Source organism: Atractosteus spatula, chromosome 10 (assembly GCF_055471065.1).
Source record: "Atractosteus spatula isolate fAtrSpa1 chromosome 10, fAtrSpa1.hap1, whole genome shotgun sequence".
Classification (NCBI taxonomy): domain Eukaryota; kingdom Metazoa; phylum Chordata; class Actinopteri; order Semionotiformes; family Lepisosteidae; genus Atractosteus; species Atractosteus spatula.
This window is the reverse complement of record NC_142715.1, coordinates 22,102,306-22,121,562: the sequence shown is the minus strand read 5'-3', so window position 1 is coordinate 22,121,562 and position 19,257 is coordinate 22,102,306. Positions and strand designations below refer to the sequence as shown.

General features: G+C 50.2%; 3 non-coding genes and 2 pseudogenes across 3 annotated transcripts; 2 read left to right on the top strand and 3 right to left on the bottom strand.

Moving 5' to 3' along the window:
* Positions 1–6,254: 6,254 nt before the first annotated feature.
* Positions 6,255–6,389, top strand: LOC148825838 (U1 spliceosomal RNA; annotated as a pseudogene).
* A 623-nt stretch (positions 6,390–7,012) lies between these two features.
* LOC148825837 (5S ribosomal RNA) lies at positions 7,013–7,131 on the bottom strand. The gene has a single exon (XR_016093041.1). It is a non-coding gene; the product is annotated as a 5S ribosomal RNA (ribosomal RNA).
* Positions 7,132–9,202: 2,071 nt separating this feature from the next.
* LOC148825836 (U1 spliceosomal RNA) lies at positions 9,203–9,366 on the bottom strand. Its single transcript, XR_016092164.1, has one exon. It is a non-coding gene; the product is annotated as a U1 spliceosomal RNA (small nuclear RNA).
* An 8,042-nt stretch (positions 9,367–17,408) lies between these two features.
* On the top strand, positions 17,409–17,464 carry LOC148825835 (U7 small nuclear RNA). The gene has a single exon (XR_016093303.1). It is a non-coding gene; the product is annotated as a U7 small nuclear RNA (small nuclear RNA).
* Positions 17,465–17,651: 187 nt separating this feature from the next.
* On the bottom strand, positions 17,652–17,957 carry LOC148825834 (histone H4-like; annotated as a pseudogene).
* Between the last annotated feature and the right edge of the window lie 1,300 nt (positions 17,958–19,257).

Genomic DNA, 19,257 nt, shown 5'->3' with positions numbered 1-19,257 from the left:
TCACAGTGCACATCCTCTCCCTGAGACACTGACACAAGGAGGGTCGGGACCTCAGTTTTCCGCCTCCCCCGAAGGACGGCGCCTGTTTGCGCAGTAGAGTGTCACCATCAGGATGCTGGGGCATAAGAAAGCCACATGGACCGCAGGGTGAGTGCTCCGTACTGGTCCCAGTAACACCTCTTGCAGGAGCAGCAGCAACCTGAGCTTTTCCGGGGGGAATCTCCCATCCGGGTGCCGGCTAGGCTCACACCTGCACTTGAAAAGGCCGACAAATGACTCGTTCCCGCCGGAGCTGAATGTACCTGCATGTGTCGTGTCGTCTACTTCCCCCGCCCCGCTGTGTTTGCTGTATTGTCTTTGAAGCCGGCCCCCGAGACGAGACGGGCTGTTCCTGTGCCCCAATTAACACTTTACAGGTGCCATTCCCCGGCATTGTGGCCATTGTCGGTGGTCACACGCGATAAGATAAGGTGGAGGAGAGCGGGGCATGCCCAGCGCCAGACATTCAAGGAGGGGGCTGTGCGAGGTGAGGTGAGGTGCGACACGCCGGAGCCCCGACGCTGCTTATGCGGAGCACTTGTTGAACTGGCATTGAAAGGACGTGTGCGCACGGAGCAAGCCTTCCCTGCGGCGGAGCGTGGAAACTTTCTCCCCGCGCTGCAGGAGTTGTGTGCGCTGCAGCGGTGCCGAGAGAACAGCACAGAAGGCAGCAGGCTCTGGAGAGCGGGTAAGAGACAAACCTTGTGGGCAGGCGAGCAGGCCCGTTTTTTGGAAATTGCTGAAAAGGCTCCGGTGTTTGTTCGGTGTGTGGCAGGCGCACGACGCGAGCTTGCGTAGCAATCTGCCGGTCTGGTGTTATGCAAATGAGGCCGAATTGCGTCCCGGGACATGCTGCAAATGCGCATTGGCGACTGCAGATGTGTAGGAAACGGCGCGCTCGTTTTCTCGTTTTGCCCACCCTTTTGAGTGTTAGTGTGGCGTGTGAGTGTGCGAAAGAGTGGGCCCAGCAGGAGGCGGTGGTGTGCGGGGCGAGGAGCTGGCCTAGGCTGCGCGCTTTGTGCTGTGGGTGCGGGCCGCTTGCAGGGGCTTGTACAGATCATACTTACCTGGCAGGGGAGATACCTTGATCAGCCTGTAGGTGGAGTTGTTGGATTGTTTTCTTGTTTTGTGGAAGCAGTGTTTGTTTTGCAGTTTACGAAATGGCAACTTTTGGATCCCGCAAGAATGCTGTGCGTTTTGAGCTTTTGGATGACCTCTTCATGGATCGTATGCAGTTCAGCAGAAAAGTGTTGCAGAAGGAACTTGGCTTTGAACCTCGGCACTTGGATTTCATCTTCGCTCTCCCAGGTCAGAAAGCATTTGAGGTTGTATTTGCTACCTATCCTCTGTTTGAACAATGTGTGGATGTGTTTGAGGCAAAAAGAGGGAAAGTTCCTGCTCTTGAGAAGATCAACTTGCAGCCTTTGACACAGAGAGAGAGGAAAACCGTGCATGTTGTTATGTTCTCGGAACTGGCAAAGACGGAGGACATTCACACCTGGCTTAACCAGTACTGCACCGTCCAGCATGGAACTGAGGTTAGAGATGTTGACGGTATAAAAACAGGAGCAAGGAAATTCGAGGTTCGCTTGCTACCGGACAATGTAAATGGAGGCTTAAGGCACCTGCCCTCTACAATCCGGCTGGGCGCCTGCAATGGCTATGTTTTTTATGTGGGACAACCAAAGGTGTGTCGGCGCTGTGGTGCTGTGGGACACCTGGCATCGTCCTGCACTGTGAAATGCTGCAAGACCTGTGGCAAACAGGGACATTTAGCCTCTGACTGTTCAATGCTGCCAAAGTGCAATTTATGTGGCTCGGAAGGACACGTTTTTAAGAACTGCCCTCACGCCTACGCCAATAAACTCAAAATGAGAAAGGATGAGGCAGTGCTTGTTTCAGCCAAACCGGCCCGAAAAGCCAAAGCAAACAACAAGTCAAACAAAGAACCCTTGTTGGACAAAGACTCTCAGCCTCCAGCCAGGATCAGTCCTGCTGTGGCTACGGGGCCGGTGGAAGAAAGATCCACTACGCCCCCACAACCGCAGACTGCACCAGACAAGCACGAGGGTTTGAAAACCCCCGAGAACAGCGAGGACCCCTCCCCCACTCCTGCTCCTCAGAACGAGGGCCAGTGTGGGGCCCCCCGGTGGAGCGGGTCCAGCGAGGATACCCAGGATTCAGCGGAGCTGCTTTTCCCAGACTCTGCAAGTGCTACAGATGCCCTCCTCTCCTCCATCCACTCCATCACGGAGGATCTGCAGCAGCTGGTGGGTGAGGGGGAAGAGGAGACTGGTGCATCGGCTGCACCCCTTTCCCCTCAGTGCTCCCAGGAGCTGGACGTGAGGAAAAGGAAAAATGACTCTGTTTTCTCCCCGAGCGAGGAGGAAGGAGAGCATGTCGATGGGGACAGCTGGAACCCCTCCACCCCTCCCTCTAGCCCCTTCCTTGAAATGGACTCTGTGAACGCTTTTACTGCTGCCACCCTGATGAAGGCTCATTCAGAGGATGGCTGGCAGGAAATTGGTAAGAAGAAAAAGAAAAAGAAGAAGGTAACAGGTGAGACAGAAGAGAAATGTGTTTTGTAAAGACTGGTTCCACTTTCTTATGTAATATGGCTCTAAACATAATTTCTCTTAACACCAGAGGTATCAATGACAGAGTTAAATGTCAGTCTGTCTTTGATTACCTCCAGCAGAGAGAGGGAGATGTGTTGATGTTGCAGGAGTGTGCTTTAGCCTATCAAGAGAGGTATAAAAGCTTTGAAGATAGGTGGGATAAAGGGCCTTCTGTTTGGTCAGGGGACAATAACAACAGAGCCTCTGGCGTGGCCATTCTTTTCAAAGGATGGGCTTTCAAATTGAAAAGTATTCAGAGGGCCATAGATGGCAGGTTGCTGTGTGTGGATGTGGAATGGGGGACCGTTAACCTGCGGCTAATCAATGTGTATTGTCCTACTGACGTGGGAGGAAGGGTGGAGCTACTCAAGGCACTCTCTCCCCTATTGTTATGTAGCACAGACGTGATAGTGGGAGGGGATTTTAATTGTATCTTAGAGCACACAGACAGGCAGTCTAGCTCTCCGATAAAATTGGATTCCAGCTCACTGGCCCTGCAAAACTTAGTTCAAGACTTTAAACTCTCAGACACATATAGATGTATATATCCCACAACAGCAGGATATACATGGTCAGGGAGGAATAGCAGCTCCAGAATTGACTATTGCTTTGTCTCAGCGAGAGTGAAAGTTGTTGGGGTCACTCTTCAGCCTGTCTTCTTCTCAGATCATCAGGCTTTAGGGTGTAGAGTGGAACTCCAGGGCGGGACTGTCTTTGGCCCAGGCCTCTGGAAACTCAACACAAAGCTGCTAGAGAACGAGGGGGTAGTATCCTGCTACAAGGAGAAACTATCACAGTGGCTGTCCTTGCAGTGTCTGTACGGGTCAGTAGAAGAGTGGTGGGAGGAGGTGAAGGTGAGGACAAAGGCCTTTTTCATGGCTGAGGGAAGGAAGGCTGCTGCCAGACGGAGAGGAGTGCTAGCCAGGAAACAGAGGCAGCTGCAGCGTCTCTACACGATGCTGCACAGTGGCTTCGATGTGCTCGAGGATATCACCCTTTTAAAAAAGGACATCCGGAGCATAGCCGAAGAAAGTAGTCGAGGAGTGCTGTTAAGAAGCAGAGTGCAGTTCTTGGAAGAAAATGAGAAGTGTACTCGCTTCTTTTTCAGGAAAGTGGTAGGCTCCAAGTCTGTCATGGAAAGTGTAGTTGATGAGGAGGGACGAGAGAGAACAGAGCCGAGTGCTATCCTCTCCTGCACCGAGGCCTTCTACTCAAGACTTTACAGCTCTACAGAGGTAAAGGATGAAGAAATTCTTTTTTTCACCTCAAAGCTAGAAAACGTTTTGAGTGAAGAAGATAGGGAAGTACTTGAGAGTAGAAGAGCTGAGACAGGCTATGGAGAGCTTACAGAAGGGGAAAACTCCGGGTGCTGACGGGCTCCCTAAAGAATTTTATTGCACCTTTTGGGATCTGCTTCAGGATCCGCTACTGCTCCTATTCGAGGAAAGCTATAAGACAGAATTGCTGCCTGACTCCTTAAGAGAAGGCACTATCTCTCTCTTGTTTAAGAAAGGAGCAAAGAATGACATAAAGAACTGGAGACCCCTCAGCCTGTTAGGCGTGGACACTAAGATCCTGTCCAAAGCCCTTTTCCTGCGCCTACAAAATGTAGTGGCCTCACTGGTAGGGAAAGAACAGACTTGTGGGATAGCAGGACGCCTGATGAGCGACAACCTGGCCTTGTTGAGGGATGTCTGTCTGTACTCGGAGGATCGCTCCCTCCCTCTGTGCATTTTAGGTGTAGACCTAGAAAAGGCCTTTGACCGCCTAAACCGGCAGTACTTAACATCGATACTTGAGCACATGAAGTTTGGCCCCATCATGAGAAAGTGGATTAACCTGCTGTACACAGGTAGCAACAGCAGAGTAATGGTTAATGGCAATAGATCACGCCCCTTTGAAGTCTGTTCAGGGGTGAGGCAGGGCTGCCCATTATCCCCCTTGTTATTCGTTTTGGCTATGGAGCCCTTAGCCTGTGCCTTGCGCCAGGATCAGGCCATTAATGGGATACCAGTGCCTGGAAGTGGGGGAGGAGAGGTAAAGACATCTCTATACATGGATGACGTCACCCTGCTCCTCTCTGACAATGCCTCAATTAGCAGAGCTCTGCAGTGCTGTGATCGTTTCTCTTTGGCTTCCTCTGCAAAAATTAACAAATCTAAGAGTGAGATTTTTTATCAGAACTGGAGGGAGCCAAAAGAAGGACATGATCTCAGGCTGCAAGAGAAGAGAATTAAGGTCCTGGGGGTGTATTTTGGAGAAGAGATGGGAACAGTAAATTAGCAGAACAAATTGCCAATCTTAAACAAAAAACTGATGCAATGGAAGGACCGAGACCTCACCATGACAGGGAAGGTGCTGGTCATCAAAGCTGAGCTCTTGCCTGTCTTGAATTTTCTGGCTTCTACCTTCCCAATCCCACACCGTGTTGCGGCGGTGCTGAGGAGATTGATGTTTCAATTTCTATGGGGTGGGAAGCAGGAAAGACTCAGAAGGGAAATAATGTACAGGCCGCTACCCTCAGGGGGGAAGTCTGTCCCAGATATTGCTACGAAGCTGCTGTGCATTTTCCTGGCCTCTGTGCTGAGAGGCTTTGCAACAGCACCTGCAGCGCGTACCTGGACTTATTTTTCCAGGCTCTGGATAGGTAGGGAGGTGTTCAGAGTGTGGGGTGTCAGACCCAAGCTGGATGTCCCACTCTCTGACACATGCCCTGCAATTTATGGGACAGTTAAAAGTTTTCTAAGATCTCACCCAATTGGCCATATTCCCCTCCGAGATGTCAGCGTCCAAAAACTGGAAGATTTCGTTGCACCCCAGAACAATAGGCAGACCCCTGTGGGCATTTTAACATCAGCCCAAACAAGGAAGGTGTGGAAACACACATCCTCTAAGTTTCTGTGCAACATTCACAGAGATTTAGCCTGGAGTGTCGTCCACCAGTGCTTACCGGTACGAACTTTCTTGTACCGTAGGGGCCTCACCCCCAGCCCTCGCTGCGTTAGGGTGGGCTGCGGCGAGGAGGAGACTGTGACCCATCTCCTGTGGTCCTGCTTTTTTGCTAAGGCCTTCTGGGCACAGTTTGAAGATTGGTTGCAAGCTCTCTCGCCCCAATTTACCCTGACCGCTGCTTTCGTCATATACAGCATCTCTCCTGTCAAACTTCCTCCTGACTTGTTTGACAGGATCTGGGCCGTGGTGAACAGTGGGAAAGACGCCCTGTGGAGAGTGAGGAACATGGGGCTGTTCAAAGGCATCAAGGTCCCAGTCAAGGCAGCAGGTAGCCTGGCCCTGTTCATCACCCGAGAGAACTATTACCTCAGAGATCTGTGGAGAGAAGGGAGGGAGGAAGCAGAAAATCTGTGGGAAATAGAGAGCATAGGTCAATATCTCAAGAAACTGTGAAAAACATTATCATGCTTAAGTAAAGAATGTGATTTGCACCAGAAAAAAAGAAATTGTTGCTATGTAACTGGTACCGTGTCAAAATGTAATGAGATGTGATCATATATACTGTTTTAAGTATGTATATTAATGTAAAGCTTTCTAAATTGTGATGTCCTGTACTTTTTTGTGAAAAGAAAATAAAGTTCTTAAAAATTGAATTGGTTCACCCAGAGCGAGGCTCGGCCATTGCACTCCTGCTGTGCTGACCCCTGCGAATTCCCCAAATGTGGGAATCTCGACTGCACAATTTCTGGTAGTGGTGGACTGCGTTCGCGCTCTCCCCTGATGTGCTTGGTCCAATATCAGATACGGAAGAGTTATGACACCACGAGCTGCGATAGGATCCCAGTTCGAAAGGAGTCGATGCCACTGCTGGTTCCCGGTTTCTTTTAGTTAGAGGTCCGGAGAAGCATTTCAAGCTGGTTACGCTACTCCTTCCGGACATTCATTCCCTTTTCAAAGTCAGTCATTTTGCTGTAGTCTGCATTATTTAGGCTGATTATCGAGGTTAGCCTTTATTTGGTCATGGGAGCCTCGGTACTGTATGCTAATTCTCAAGACAGTTTCACCCGTTTTCTGATTGCTAGGTTCTGTACCAGTGCAGACATGTCAAACAGTGAATGGCTGTACCTCTATTGTATCCGTGCTCAATGAATGAAATCAGTAATAAATGAATATATGTATAGTTATACGAAAAACAAGTGGTTTATCGACTCATCTTCATTTGCAGATTTAGTGGCAGCTTCGATATTCGTTTTACAAATGGGTTTTTTTTTATAAGGGTCACACACATGCCATAGCAACAAAACATCTCTAGAGATGAGGCTATAGATCACCTTTCCATCCTCCAGGTTTTCCTCCCAAAACCTACGGTACCAACGGCGACCCCTGCTGGCCGAGAGAGCAAAAGCTTGCAGCACCTGGTATTCCCAGGCAGTCTCCCATCCAAGTACTAACCAGGCCCAACCCTGCTTAGCTTCCAAGATCAGACGAGATCGGGAACATTCAGGGTGGTGTGGCCGCAAGCAAAAGCCATGGCGCCTGACTCGCTACTTGAAGCTGTGTGTGGCTGGGGCTCCGCGCCCCCCGAGCGGGACTGAAGGATCGTCCGTGTGCAGCTCTTTGGAAAGGAGCTTCTTTCCAAATCGCATTGTGTACCTGGATGTTGGCGAATGTGCTCCCTTGTGTTGACTTGTCCCGCACTGGAGGAGAACAAACAAACTGCTCGGAGGAGCACAAGGCAAGTCTTCACAAGACAAAAAGCTCCAATGCACAGCACTCAAAACATTTCTGGGCTGTCGCGTGTTTATTTCAGCACATAAAGCGCACCAGTCCAACACGTCGGCCGGGCGCGCGGCGCCTCCGCCCTCTTGTGGCCTTGCGGCGTCAGAGCAAGAGGCTCCTTCTCGCTGCCTTTCCGCTGTGTTGCAGAGCCCTGAGAGGGAACCTGGAGCGCACACTTTGTGGGGGGCGGGAGACCGCGTTCGCGCTCTGCCCCCGATCTCTTGCGCGAATGCTAAATCTCACGGCGCCAGCCAGCGGCCAGGAGACAAGTACAATATCGCGGGACAGGGGGGCCTCGTCATTGATTGTTACATATGAGACGGGGATTAGGAGGAGACCCCGACTGATTGGTAAAGGGGAACACTAACACCAGAGTGACACCCGCGGCGTCTCATTTTGAGAGACGCCCTGGGATTTCTTAATGGCCAAGGAGGGTCGGGACCTCGGTTTTACGCCTCCCCCGAAGGACGGCGCCTGTTTGTGCAGCAGAGTGTCGCCATCAGGATGCTGGGGCATAAGAAAGCCACACAGACCGCAGGGTGAGCGCTCCCTACTGGTCCCAGTCACACGTCTTGCAGGAGCAGCAGCAACCTGAGCTTTTCCGGGGGAATCTCCCATCCGGGTGCCGGCTAGGCTCACACCTGCTGGGCTGCCGTGGGTGAGCCCAGTCGAGAGTCGCAGGGTGAGATCTAGTCACCGGGGAGAAACGATACAAGCGAAGGATTACTCGGCTCCCAGCACTTGAAAAGGCCGACAAATGACTCGTTCCCGCCGGAGCTGAATGTACCTGCATGTGTCGTGTCGTCTACTTCCCCCGCCCCGCTGTGTTTGCTGTATTGTCTTTGAAGCCGGCCCCCGAGACGAGACGGGCTGTTCCTGTGCCCCAATTAACACTTTACAGGTGCCATTCCCCGGCATTGTGGCCATTGTCGGTGGTCACACGCGATAAGATAAGGTGGAGGAGAGCGGGGCATGCCCAGCGCCAGACATTCAAGGAGGGGGCTGTGCGAGGTTAGGTGAGGTGCGTCACGCTGGAGCCCCGACGCTGCTAATGCGGAGCACTTGTTGAACTGGCATTGAAAGGACGTGTGCGCACGGAGCGAGCCTTCCCTGCGGTGGACCGTGGAAACTTTCTCCCCGCGCTGCAGGAGTTGTGTGCACTGCAGCGGTGCCGAGAGAACAGCACAGAAGGCAGCAGGCTCTGGAGAGCGGGTAAGAGACAAACCTTGTGGGCAGGCGAGCAGGCCCGTTTTTTGGAAATTGCTGAAAAGGCTCCGGTGTTTGTTCGGTGTGTGGCAGGCGCACGACGCGAGCTTGCGTAGCGATCTGCCGGTCTGGTGTTATGCAAATGAGGCCGAATTGCGTCCCGGGACACGCTGCGAATGCGCATTGGCGACTGCAGATGTGTAGGAAACGGCACGCTCGTTTTCTCGTTTTGCCCACCCAAATTGAGCACGGATACAATAGAGGTACAGCCATTCACTGTTTGACATGTCTGCACTGGTACAGAACCTAGCAATCAGAAAACGGGTGAAACTGTCTTGAGAATTAGCATACAGTACCGAGGCCCCCATGACCAAATAAAGGCTAACCTCGATAATCAGCCTAAATAATGCAGACTACAGCAAAACGACTGACTTTGAAAAGGGAATGAATGTCCGGAAGGAGTAGTGGAACCAGCTTGTAATGCTTCTCCGGACCTCTAACTAAAAGAAACCGGGAACCAGCAGTGGCATCAACTCCTTTCGAACTGGGATCCTATCGCAGCTCGTGGTGTCGTAACTTTTCCTTATCCGATATTGGACCAAGCACATCAGGGGAGAGCGCGAACGCAGTCCCCCACTACCAGAAATTATGCAGTCGAGATTCCCACATTTGGGGAATTCGCAGGGGTCAGCACAGCCGGAGTGCAATGGCCGAGCCTCCCCCTGGGTGAACCGATTTTTTAAGAACTTTATTTTCTTTTCATAAAAAAATTCAGGACATCACAAATTAGAAAGGTTTACATTAATATACATACTTAAAACAGTATATATGATCACATCTCATTACATATTGACACGGTACCAGTTACATAGCAACAGTTTTCTTTTTTTCTGGTGCAAAGCACATACTTTACTTAAACATGATAATGTTTTTCACAGTTTCTTGAGATATTGACCTATGCTCTCTATTTCCCACAGATTTTCTGCTTCCTCCCTCCCTTCTCTCCACAGATCTCTGAAGTAATAGTTCTCTCGGGTGATGAACAGGGCCAGGCTCCCTGCTGCCTTGACTGGGACCTCGATGCCTTTAAACAGCCCCATGTTCCTCACTCTCCACATGGGTGGAGTCTTTCCCAGTCTTTCCCACTGTTCACCATGGCCCAGATCCTGTCAAACACGTCAGGAGGAAGTTTGACAGGAGAGATGCCGTATATGACGAAAGCAGCGGTCAGGGTAAATTGGAGTGAGAGAGCTTGCAACCAATCTTCAAACTGTGCCCAGAAGGCCTTAGCAAAAAAGCAGGACCACAGGAGATGGGTCACAGTCTCCTCCTCGCCGCAGCCCACCCTAACGCAGCGAGGGCTGGGGGTGAGGCCCCTACAGTACAAGAAAGTTCGGACTGGTAAGCACTGGTGGACGACACTCCAGGCTAAATCTCTGTGAATATTGCACAGAAACTTAAAGGATGTGTGTTTCCACACCTTCCTTGTTTGGGCTGATGTTAAAATGCCCACAGGGGTCTGCCTATTCTTCTGCAGTGCAACGAAATCTTCCAGTTTTTGGACGCTGACATCACGGAGGGAAATATGGCCAATTGGGTGAGATCATAGAAAACTTTTAACTGTCCCATAAATTGCAGGGCATGTGTCAGAGAGTGGGACATCCAGCTTGGGTCTGACACCCCACACTCTGAACACCTCCCTACCTACCCAGAGCCTGGCAAAAAAAGTCCAGGTACGCGCTTCAGGTGCTGGTGCAAAGCCTCTCAGCACAAAGGCCAGGAAAATGCACAGCAGCTTCATAGCAATATCTGGGACAGACTTCCTCCCTGAGAGTAGCGGCCTGTACATTATTTCCCTTCTGAGTCTTTCCTGCTTCCCACCCCATAGAAAATGAAACATCCATCTCCTCAGCACCGCCGCAACACGGTGTGGGATTGGGAAGATAAAAGCCAGAAAATTCAAGACAGGCAAGAGCTGGGCTTTTATGACCAGCACCTTCCCTGTCATGGTGAGGTCTCGGTCCTTCCATTGCATCAGTTTTTTGTTTAAGATTGGCAATTTGATCTGCCAATTTACTGTTCCCATCTCTTCTCCAAAATACACCCCCAGGACCTTAATTCTCTTCTCTTGCAGCCTGAGATCATGTCCTTCTTTTGGCTCCCTCCAGTTCTGATAAAAAATCTCACTCTTAGATTTGTTAATTTTTGCAGAGGAATCCAAAGAGAAACGATCACAGCACTTCAGAGCTCTGCTAATTGAGACATTGTCAGAGAGGAGCAGGGTGACGTCATCCATTTATAGAGATGTATTTACCTCTCCCCCCCCACTTCCAGGCACTTGTATCCCATTAATGGCCTGATCCTGGCGCAAGGCACAGGCTAAGGGCTCCATAGCCAAAACGAATAACAAGGGGGATAATGGGCAGCCCTGCCTCACCCCTGAACAGACTTCAAAGGGGCGTGATCTATTGCCATTAACCATTACTCTGCTGTTGCTACCTGTGTACAGCAGGTTAATCCACTTTCTCATGATGGGGCCAAACTTCATGTGCTCAAGTACCGATGTTAAGTACTGCCGGTTTAGGCGGTCAAAGGCCTTTTCTAGGTCTACACCTAAAATGCACAGAGGGAGGGAGCGATCCTCCGAGTACAGACAGACATCCCTCAACAAGGCCAGGTTGTCGCTCATCAGGCGTCCTGCTATCCCACAAGTCTGTTCTTTCCCTACCAGTGAGGCCACTACATTTTGTAGGCGCAGGAAAAGGGCTTTGGACAGGATCTTAGTGTCCACGCCTAACAGGCTGAGGGGTCTCCAGTTCTTTATGTCATTCTTTGCTCCTTTCTTAAACAAGAGAGAGATAGTGCCTTCTCTTAAGGAGTCAGGCAGCAATTCTGTCTTATAGCTTTCCTCGAATAGGAGCAGTAGCGGATCCTGAAGCAGATCCCAAAAGGTGCAATAAAATTCTTTAGGGAGCCCGTCAGCACCCGGAGTTTTCCCCTTCTGTAAGCTCTCCATAGCCTGTCTCAGCTCTTCTACTCTCAAGTACTTCCCTATCTTCTTCACTCAAAACGTTTTCTAGCTTTGAGGTGAAAAAAAGAATTTCTTCATCCTTTACCTCTGTAGAGCTGTACAGTCTTGAGTAGAAGGCCTCGGTGCAGGAAAGGATAGCACTCGGCTCTGTTCTCTCTCGTCCCTCCTCATCAACTACACTTTCCATGACAGACTTGGAGCCTACCACTTTCCTGAAAAAGAAGCGAGTACACTTCTCATTTTCTTCTAAGAACTGCACTCTGCTTCTTAACAGCACTCCTCGACTACTTTCTTCGGCTATGCTCCGGATGTCCTTTTTTAAAAGGGTGATATCCTCGAGCACATCGAAGCCACTGTGCAGCATCGTGTAGAGACCCTGCAGCTGCCTCTGTTTCCTGGCTAGCACTCCTCTCCGTCTGGCAGCAGCCTTCCTTCCCTCAGCCATGAAAAAGGCCTTTGTCCTCACCTTCACCTCCTCCCACCACTCTCCTACTGACCCGTACAGACACTGCAAGGACAGCCACTGTGATAGTTTCTCCTTGTAGCGGGATACTACCCCCTCGTTCTCTAGCAGCTTTGTGTTGAGTTTCCAGAGGCCTGGGCCAAAGACAGTCCCGCCCTGGAGTTCCACTCTACACCCTAAAGCCTGATGATCTGAGAAGAAGACAGGCTGAAGAGTGACCCCAACAACTTTCACTCTCGCTGAGACAAAGCAATAGTCAATTCTGGAGCTGCTATTCCTCCCTGACCATGTATATCCTGCTGTTGTGGGATATATACATCTATATGTGTCTGAGAGTTTAAAGTCTTGAACTAAGTTTTGCAGGGCCAGTGAGCTGGAATCCAATTTTATCGGAGAGCTAGACTGCCTGTCTGTGTGCTCTAAGATACAATTAAAATCCCCTCCCACGATCACGTCTGTGCTACATAACAATAGGGGAGAGAGTGCCTTGAGTAGCTCCACCCTTCCTCCCACGTCAGTAGGACAATACACATTGATTAGCCGCAGGTTAACGGTCCCCCATTCCACATCCACACACAGCAACCTGCCATCTATGACCCTCTGAATACTTTTCAATTTGAAAGCCCATCCTTTGAAAAGAATGGCCACGCCAGAGGCTCTGTTGTTATTGTCCCCTGACCAAACAGAAGGCCCTTTATCCCACCTATCTTCAAAGCTTTTATACCTCTCTTGATAGGCTAAAGCACACTCCTGCAACATCAACACATCTCCCTCTCTCTGTTGGAGGTAATCAAAGACAGACTGACATTTAACTCTGTCATTGATACCTCTGGTGTTAAGAGAAATTATGTTTAGAGCCATATTACATAAGAAAGTGGAACCGGTCTTTACAAAACACATTTCTCTCACCTGTTACCTTCTTCTTTTTCTTTTTCTTCTTACCAATTTCCTGCCAGCCATCCTCTGAATGAGCCTTCATCAGGGTGGCAGCAGTAAAAGCGTTCACAGAGTCCATTTCAAGGAAGGGGGTAGAGGGAGGGGTGGAGGGGTTCCAGCTGTCCCCATCGCCATGCTCTCCTTCCTCCTCGCTCGGGGAGAAAACAGAGTCATTTTTCCTTTTCCTCACGTCCAGCTCCTGGGAGCACTGAGGGGAAAGGGGTGCAGCCGATGCACCAGTCTCCTCTTCCCCCTCACCCACCAGCTGCTGCAGATCCTCCGTGATGGAGTGGATGGAGGAGAGGAGGGCATCTGTAGCACTTGCAGAGTCTGGGAAAAGCAGCTCCGCTGAATCCTGGGTATCCTCGCTGGACCCGCTCCACCGGGGGGCCCCACACTGGCCCTCGTTCTGAGGAGCAGGAGTGGGGGAGGGGTCCTCGCTGTTCTCGGGGGTTTTCAAACCCTCGTGCTTGTCTGGTGCAGTCTGCGGTTGTGGGGGCGTACTGGATCTTTCTTCCACCGGCCCCGGAGCCACAGCAGGACTGGCCATTTACATTGTCCGGTAGCAAACGAACCTCGAATTTCCTTGCTCCTGTTTTTATAACAGCACCCGAGGCCCAAAGACGACAGGAAGTGACAGCCCAGGAAACAGAAGCCCCCTCCCCCGAGTCCCAAGGACAACAGGAGGAGGCAGCCCAGGAAGAGGTAACCCCCTCCCCCGAGGCCCAGGGACAACAGGAAGAGGCAGCCCAGGAAGTCGGAACCCCCTCCCCCAAGGACCAGGAGCAACTGGAGGTCCCCGAAACTCCTGGAGAAAGGGAAGAAAAATGCCTTCCTGAAGCGGTGGTGGAGAGTATCCTCAAGGAAGACGAGGATTACTTTGAAGCCGCCCTGGAGCCGGGACTGATGGTAGGGCTGGACCTGTCCAGCATGTTTACCTTTCAGTCCCCAGCGAGACCTGGAGGGAGCCCAGCATATTCCCCCCAGGACCCGAACGAGAGGAGTTACATCTAGGCTAAACAGTGCCCAGATGTAGACTCCCAAGTTTTGCACTGTAAGCACAAAGAGAGGAGGTTCAACTTTCACTTGTTTAATCATGATTGTGAAACTTACCTTTCTAACAACTAACGTGAGAGGGCTAATAGACCCGTTGAAAAGACGGGGAGTCTTTCATGATCTGGCCTCAAAGTCTTTCTCAGTTTGTTTCTTACAGGAGGTCCACCTGAAGGATGAAAGCGACAAGCTGACATTCACCAGGGAATGGACGAAGGGAGAATCATGCTGGAGCGTAGGAGGGGTCCACTCTTCCGGAGTGGGAATCCTCCTCGGAAACCCAGAGATGACGCTGGTTTCCTCCTTCTCGGTGGTGCAGGGCCGGATCCTGGTCGCAGACATCGACTGGAGGGGGCAGAAGTTGAGAGCGATTAACGTCTATACTCCAACAGAACCCTCTATCCTGAAGGAAGTGTTTGCTGACCTGGTCAGCTGCTGCACCACCAACAGACAGGTGGTGCTTGGCGGGGACTTCAACGTCGACCGGGAGAAGGGGAGCGACGCTAGCTCGGCAGAGCTGGAGTCGCTACTCAAGCAGTTCTCCCTGGTAGACGGTTTCAGACGGTGCCGCCCTAACGACGCCGGAACGACATGGAAAAACTCCCGGGGAGTGTGCAGCCACCTGGACTACATCTTTCTGCACACAACCTGCTCCCTGGAGTCGGCCACGGTGTCCCCGGAGTGGTATTCCAACCACGAGCGCTTGACGGTGGTGGCTAACACCAACCTGCCGGCATTCGGTCGTGGGTACTGGAAGCTGAACCAGGAGATACTGGAGGAAGACGACTTCAAGGCACTGTTCCGTAAAGACTACGCAAGCTGGGTCGATCTGAGAGACGGCTACAGCTCCATGGTGGAATGGTGGGAGTCGGTGAAAGACAGGACCTGAACCCTGGTGCAGACGTATTGCAGACGGAAGGCGGCCAGGGAGAGGAAGGAAGCTGCACGACTCCAGAGACAACTAGAGGAGGAGTACAGCTCGGCTAACGGGGGAGGAGCCTTCAATTCAGCCCGGGCACGGGACCTGAAGGAGAGGCTCCGCAAACTCAATCAGGTCCGAGGAGCCCAGAAAAAGAGGGTGATCCACGGCCTGAGACAGGGAGATGGAGAGGAAGTGCTGGACGAGAGCGACATGGTAGAAGCGGCCACCGCTTTCTACACGGAGCTCTTTTCAGAAAAGCAGATGGAGGTGGAGGCAGGCGATGCTTTTCTGGAGGAGCTGAAGGCACGAGTACCGCCGGGGGAAACTCGGAGACACCATGAGGGAGGGCATCATCTCCCTGCTCTTCAAGAGCCCTTAGCAGAGACGGTGAGACGGGACCCTGGAGATACCGGGAGGCGCGGGGGAGACCCTGAAGATCTCCCAGTACGCCGACGACACGACGCTGTTCCTGAGGTCGGACAGGGGGTTGAGGAGGTCCCTGCAGGTCATGGAGCAATACTCCAGAGCCTCGGGGTCGAAACTCAACCGCCGAAAGAGCAAACTGAAGTTCTTCGGGCCCTGGAAGCACAGGACGATGGCGCCGGAGGGTCTCGAGCTCTGCACGGAGCCCCTCAAAATACTGGGGGTTTCCTTCCAGAGCCAGGACAACGAGACCAACAACTGGACCAAGAGGATCGCCAAGGTGAACGCGAAGCTGGGTCTGTGGAAAACGCGGTCGCTGTCCTACACAGGGAAAGTGATGGTGTTGAAAGCAGACATCCTGCTGGCTTTGGTTTACCTGGCGGTGGTGTACCCGCTGCCGGCCAGACTCTGACGAGCGCTGCAAGGGATGATCTTTGGCTTCGTCTGGGGCGGCAAGTACGAGTACATCACGAGAAACCGGATGTGTCAGCCGGTCGAGGAAGGGGGTCGAGATGTCCCACATTTCCCCCTGAAACTCGACTGCATCGTCTACTGCAAGCTCTGTTGGGCGCTGCGGGAGCCCATCGGCCACAAGTACTAGTACTTTGTCAGGCTGTGGCTCTCCATCCCAATGAGGCACTTGGTCCAGTGGTCAAACACTGGGCCCAAGGCAGAGATGCGACTGGAGTTCTACATCCACGCTGTCAAGTGGAGCAGGAGGTACGAGGCCACGAGACAGCCAGAGCTCTGCACCAACCACAGAGCCCTGTACAAAGAGGTGAGGGGGCATTTGGTCGCTGACGAAAGGCTGCAGGTTCCCAGACAAGTCTGGGAAAGGACACAGACCAAAGAACTTGACAACCAACTGAAGGACCTCAACTGGATGGCTGTACACAAGAGACTGGCTACCAGAAAGGTCCTCTACAGACACTCGATCTCCAGGAATCCGCATTGCCCCCGGGACACGTGTTTTGTCGAGGAGACTCAGGAACACGTGTTCTGGAGCTGCTCCTTCGCCAAGGCGGTGTGGGGCAGAATGGACAACATTATGCAACTCCTGGGAACGGGTGCGGTGCTCAGTTACCAGTACATTCTGCTGGGGGCTGGCACCCACCGGACTGGACAAGGGGACACAGGACCTGCGGGGGCTGCTGCTGTCCCTCACAAAACAAGGACTGTGGAAGGCGAGGAACACTCTCATCCGGCACAACATAAAGTGGGGGGCGAGGGAGATGCAGGAGAGGATCCTGGTGGACCTCAGGAGGAGGACGAAGCGCCACGTCGCCAAATGGGGTTTCCCCACGGCGAGGGAGCACTGGAAAGGACTTTGGGCCCTATACAGGGATTAAAGGACAATAGCAAGTGGTAGGTTTGGAGGGACTCTCTTAATTGCAGAAATCCGCCCCCACTTGCAAAGATTGATAACGGACAATCAATCTCCGTTCCGCCGTTGTTTTTTTATTACATGGAGTGTTAATATGTGTGAGATGTTCCTTTTGAGATGTTTTTTTTGCGGAATAAAGTCTATTTTGTAGAACAAAAAAAATCTTATGACAAGGTTTACAAGTTATCTGTTGAACTACATTCTCATAGGTGTGGTCACATTCCAGGTCATTTGTTTACGTTTTTTGTTTCTGGAGCAACTGTTAGATGAAATGTGCTAATATGTAACCTAACTCCAGTGTGAATAACTAGAAGAGGGGAGCTGCTCCATTCCAGACCAAGAGAGCTTTGAGATTGGCTGGGCCAGATCTCTCATTTGCATATCTGATTTGGAAATATAACACTAAACCCCTTCTTGCATGGATTTAACTTGCACCCAAGAGTCACCTACTGTGTATTGCTACTTATTTTTTTTTATGATAAGTGGTGATTACCAGTTGACAGGTTTTATTTGTTGAATTATAAATGGTTTTGCATTATCATCCTGATTGGCCTGTAGTCAAGGTTTGGTTGGGTATGTGTTTTCATTTCATTTACCAAATTGAATTTTTGCTCTTTTAGTATTTGTATAGAAGGCTTTCTGAAGTCAGGAAGCCCATTTATTTGGTGAAAAAAGATTCTGTATTAATGTTAATATTTCTCATACAACATAAATAGGGTCTTTTATGAATAAAAAGATCTTGCACTTGGAAATCTTGATAAAGCTGTGTGCTTCCATACACTCGAGCAGTTACTGGGTCACTTGGGTTTATACGTTGGGGTCCGGTAGTGAAGCTCCGCTCCTGTTTAGCCTCCGAAGCCATACAGGGTGCGGCCCTGGCGCTTCAGCGCATACACCATGGCCATGGCGGTGATGGTCTTCCTCTTGGCGTGCTTGGCGTGCTCGGTGCAGGTGACGTTCTTCAGGAACACCTTCAGCACCCCGCGGGTCTCCTCTTAGTTCAGCCCGGAGATCCGCTTCACTCCCCCACGGCGAGCCAGGCGGCGGATGGCGGGCTTGGTGATTCCCTGGATGTTGTCGCGGAGAACCTTACGGTGATGCTTAGCGCCTCCTTTCCCGAGTCCCTTTCCGCCTTTGCCTCTTCCAGACATCTTCTAGTTATCAGCTGTGAACACGACACACACTGCTCATCTTTGATGTATAATAGACATCTTTCTTTGATGTCTATTATACATCAAAGAAAGATTTTTATAAGTGTAGAAACTAGTAAATAAAGCCAATGATTTGTTTTAGAAATGTATTCTTAAAATATACAACTATTCACACCTGAACAATATGTAGTTCAAATTATACATTATATACAATATTGTATTCAAATGTCTAATCATCATAAAAAACACAACTAGTAAACTTCAGTTACAAATTCTAGTAACATGGCAATATATATAGTAATGAAAACCACATTTCGATTCAAATATAAATTTTTAAAATTTACAACTTCTTTATTTCCACGAAAATATTATTAATGTAGCACAAACGCTACTTTCTAATAAAGACAGAAAGAAACTGTTTGTTTTGTGTCTACTGGTGATCCTCCTCTCGATACTAATGAAATGTTTAATATGATCCCTCAAGAAAAAAAAGGAATCAATTTCCGCCTGGAATGATTGATGCCCCATCAAACATTTTGTAATATCCCTGGAAGTTTATACAGTAGAATCCTGGTTCGTGGCTTAAATTCAAGGTAAATGAGACTAAGGAAACGAGTTGGAAACTTGATGTCGAAGTGGGATTTAAATCACCCATTTCACATTTTACTTCATTGGGCAGTATGTGCCAGAGAGCAATATCGCAGCATCCCTTCGATAGCTCAGTTGGTAGAGCGGGGGACTGTAGTGGAGTCAGCAGGGAATCCTTAGGTCGCTGGTTTGATTTCAGCTCGAAGGAAGGTGCTTTTCGTGTACTTTAATCAAAGAGTTAAAAAAGCGAATCTGTTTTATTCAGACATTGATCAAAAGCTCAATAATCGACGAAGCAAAGGCTCCTGTTCTGAATTCAGCCCACGTCTGATTGTCTTGTTTTGGCCAAGATCTGATCTTTGAATTAAGGGACTACACTGTCTGCTTTGTAATTCAAAAATACATACAAATGTCAAGTTTTTTGTAGATATAAAGGTGTTCTCTGTTTTCAAAGGATAGTTACTTAATTGGCATAATGATTTGGTATTGATTTTGTATCGTTGTATTATAAAGTTTGTGCTTTCTGTGTTTTTATCGTATTGTGAACTTATTTTTTAAACAAATGCTTACAAAGGCAAACACGGCACACATCTGTTTATACCAGCGGTGAATTGTACATTTTTATTAAGTACAAGCTACTGTGCACTTCTGGGAGTATAACAGGTTCGATATAAAGTGGCAAAAATATAAAAGGGGAAAATACCCCAGACTG